Below are 3,888 nucleotides of genomic sequence, written 5' to 3'. Positions count from 1 at the left end.
CCCGTGATTCTCCTACTTTCTCAGTCATTCTCTTTATAAGTCACCTAGGGTCGTCCGCGTTTTGCGGAGCTACCCGTGATTCTCTTACTATCTCTCTCTCTATTATTTAGTCACCAAGGGTCGTCCGCGTTTTGCGGAGCTACCCGTGATTCTCTTACTTTCTCACTCTCTTTATAAGTCACCCAGGGTCGTCCGCGTTTTGCGGAGCTACCCGTGTTTCTCTTACTCTCTCACTCTCTTTATCAGTCACCAGGGTTGTCCGCGTTTTGCGGAGCTACCCGTGACTCTCTATTATCTTCTCTTATTATTTAGTTACCAAGGGTCGTCCGCGTTTTGCGGAGCTACCCGTGACTCTTTTATAATATCTCTCTCTCACTATTCAGTTACTCTGGGTCGTCCGCGTTTTGCGGAGCTACCCGTGATTCTCCTACTCTCTCAGTCATTCTCTTTATAAGTCACCTAGGGTCGTCCGCATTTTGCGGAGCTACCCGTGATTCTCTTACTCTCTCACTCATTCTCTTTATCCATCACTAAGGGTCGTCCGCGTTTTGCGGAGCTACCCGTGATTCTCCTCTTTCTCTCTCTGACTCTCACTCTCTTTATCCATCACTAGGGTCGTCCGCGTTTTGCGGAGCTACCCGTGATTCTCTACTTTCTCACTCTCTTTATAAGTCACCTAGGGTCGTCCGCATTTTGCGGAGCTATCCGTGATTCTCTTACTCTCTCCTCATTCTCTTTATCCATCACTAAGGGTCGTCCGCGTTTTGCGGAGCTACCCGTGTTTCTCTTACTCTCTCACTCTCTTTATCAGTCACCAAGGGTTGTCCGCGTTTTGCGGAGCTACCCGTGACTCTCTTATTATCTCTCTCTTATTATTCAGTTACCAAGGGTCGTCCGCGTTTTGCGGAGCTACCCGTGATTCTCTTACTCTCTCACTCATTCTCTTTATCCATCACTAAGGGTCGTCCGCGTTTTGCGGAGCTACCCGTGATTCTCCTACTCTCAGTCATTCTCTTTATAAGTCACCTAGGGTCGTCCGCATTTTGCGGAGCTACCCGTGATTCTCTTACTCTCTCACTCATTCTCTTTATCCATCACTAAGGGTCGTCCGCGTTTTGCGGAGCTACCCGTGATTCTCCTACTCTCTCAGTCATTCTCTTTATAAGTCACCTAGGGTCGTCCGCATTTTGCGGAGCTACCCGTGATTCTCTTACTCTCTCACTCATTCTCTTTATCCATCACTAAGGGTCGTCCGCGTTTTGCGGAGCTACCCGTGATTCTCCTACTCTCTCAGTCATTCTCTTTATAAGTCACCTAGGGTCGTCCGCATTTTGCGGAGCTACCTGTGATTCTCTTTACTCTCTCACTCATTCTCTTTATCCATCACTAAGGGTCGTCCGCGTTTTGCGGAGCTACCCGTGATTCTCCTACTCTCTCACTCATTTTCTTTATAAGTCACCCAGGGTCGTCCGCGTTTTGCGGAGCTACCCGTGTTTCTCTTACTCTCTCACTCTCTTTATCAGTCACCAAGGGTCGTCCGCGTTTTGCGGAGCTACCCGTGACTCTCTTATTATCTCTCTCTTATTATTTAGTTACCAAGGGTCGTCCGCGTTTTGCGGAGCTACCCGTGATTCTCTTACTTTCTCACTCTCTTTATAAGTCACCTAGGGTCGTCCGCGTTTTGCGGAGCTACCCGTGATTCTCTTACTCTCTCACTCTCTTTATCAGTCACCAAGGGTCGTCCGCGTTTTGCGGAGCTACCCGTGACTCTCTTATTATCTCTCTCTTATTATTTAGTTACCAAGGGTCGTCCGCGTTTTGCGGAGCTACCCGTGACTCTTTTATAATATCTCTCTCTCACTATTCAGTTACTCTGGGTCGTCCGCGTTTTGCGGAGCTACCCGTGATTCTCCTACTCTCTCAGTCATTCTCTTTATAAGTCACCTAGGGTCGTCCGCATTTTGCGGAGCTACCCGTGATTCTCTTACTCTCTCACTCATTCTCTTTATCCATCACTAAGGGTCGTCCGCGTTTTGCGGAGCTACCCGTGATTCTCCTCTTTCTCTCTCTGACTCTCACTCTCTTTATCCATCACTAAGGGTCGTCCGCGTTTTGCGGAGCTACCCGTGATTCTCTTACTTTCTCACTCTCTTTATAAGTCACCTAGGGTCGTCCGCATTTTGCGGAGCTACCCGTGATTCTCTTACTCTCTCACTCATTCTCTTTATCCATCACTAAGGGTCGTCCGCGTTTTGCGGAGCTACCCGTGTTTCTCTACTCTCTCACTCTCTTTATCAGTCACCAAGGGTTGTCCGCGTTTTGCGGAGCTACCCGTGACTCTCTTATTATCTCTCTCTATTATTTAGTTACCAAGGGTCGTCCGCGTTTTGCGGAGCTACCCGTGATTCTCTTACTTTCTCACTCTCTTTATAAGTCACCCAGGGTCGTCCGCGTTTTGCGGAGCTACCCGTGTTCTCTTACTCTCTCACTCTCTTTATCAGTCACCAAGGGTTGTCCGCGTTTTGCGGAGCTACCCGTGACTCTCTTATTATCTCTCTCTTATTATTTAGTTACCAAGGGTCGTCCGCGTTTTGCGGAGCTACCCGTGACTCTTTTATAATATCTCTCTCTCACTATTCAGTTACTCTGGGTCGTCCGCGTTTTGCGGAGCTACCCGTGATTCTCCTACTCTCTCAGTCATTCTCTTTATAAGTCACCTAGGGTCGTCCGCATTTTGCGGAGCTACCCGTGATTCTCTTACTCTCTCACTCATTCTCTTTATCCATCACTAAGGGTCGTCCGCGTTTTGCGGAGCTACCCGTGATTCTCCTACTCTCTCAGTCATTCTCTTTATAAGTCACCTAGGGTCGTCCGCATTTTGCGGAGCTACCCGTGATTCTCTTACTCTCTCACTCATTCTCTTTATCCATCACTAAGGGTCGTCCGCGTTTTGCGGAGCTACCCGTGATTCTCCTACTCTCTCACTCATTTTCTTTATAAGTCACCCAGGGTCGTCCGCGTTTTGCGGAGCTACCCGTGTTTCTCTTACTCTCTCACTCTCTTTATCAGTCACCAAGGGTTGTCCGCGTTTTGCGGAGCTACCCGTGATTCTCCTACTCTCTCAGTCATTCTCTTTATAAGTCACCTAGGGTCGTCCGCATTTTGCGGAGCTACCCGTGATTCTCTTACTCTCTCACTCATTCTCTTTATCCATCACTAAGGGTCGTCCGCGTTTTGCGGAGCTACCCGTGATTCTCCTACTCTCTCAGTCATTCTCTTTATAAGTCACCTAGGGTCGTCCGCATTTTGCGGAGCTACCCGTGATTCTCTTACTCTCTCACTCTCTTTGTCCATCACTAAGGGTCGTCCGCGTTTTGCGGAGCTACCCGTGATTCTCTCACTCTTTCTCTCTCTTACTCTCTCACTCTCTTTATCAATCACCAAGGGTCGTCCGCGTTTTGCGGAGCTACCCGTGATTCTCTCACTCTTTCTCTCTCTGACTCTCTCACTCTCTTTATCCATCACTAAGGGTCGTCCGCGTTTTGCGGAGCTACCCGTGATTCTCTTACTTTCTCACTCTCTTTATAAGTCACCTAGGGTCGTCCGCGTTTTGCGGAGCTACCCGTGATTCTCCTACTCTCTCACTCATTCTCTTTATAAGTCACCCAGGGTCGTCCGCGTTTTGCGGAGCTACCCGTGATTCTCTTACTTTCTCACTCTCTTTATAAGTCACCTAGGATCGTCCGCGTTTTGCGGAGCTACCCGTGATTCTCCTACTCTCTCACTCTCTTTATCAGTCACCCAGGGTCGTCCGCGTTTTGCGGAGCTACCCGTGATTCTCTTACTCTCTCACTCTCTTTATAAGTCACCCAGGGTCGTCCGCGTTTT

At 48.7% G+C, this 3,888-nt stretch overlaps 1 long non-coding RNA gene across 1 annotated transcript; it reads right to left on the bottom strand.

Moving 5' to 3' along the window:
• Nucleotides 1-698: 698 nt before the first annotated feature.
• Nucleotides 699-3,874, bottom strand: LOC126858632 (uncharacterized). The gene is made up of 3 exons (XR_007688708.1): nt 3,763-3,874; nt 3,418-3,478; nt 699-726 (listed from the first exon to the last, which is right to left on the bottom strand). It is a non-coding gene; the product is annotated as an uncharacterized LOC126858632 (long non-coding RNA).
• Nucleotides 3,875-3,888: the final 14 nt, after the last annotated feature.

The sequence above is a fragment of the Cataglyphis hispanica genome, unplaced genomic scaffold (genome assembly GCF_021464435.1).
Source record: "Cataglyphis hispanica isolate Lineage 1 unplaced genomic scaffold, ULB_Chis1_1.0 scaffold109_size3898, whole genome shotgun sequence".
NCBI lineage: Eukaryota > Metazoa > Arthropoda > Insecta > Hymenoptera > Formicidae > Cataglyphis > Cataglyphis hispanica.
The sequence above is the reverse complement of the archived record's forward strand: the minus strand, read 5'-3'. Positions and strand labels throughout refer to the sequence as shown.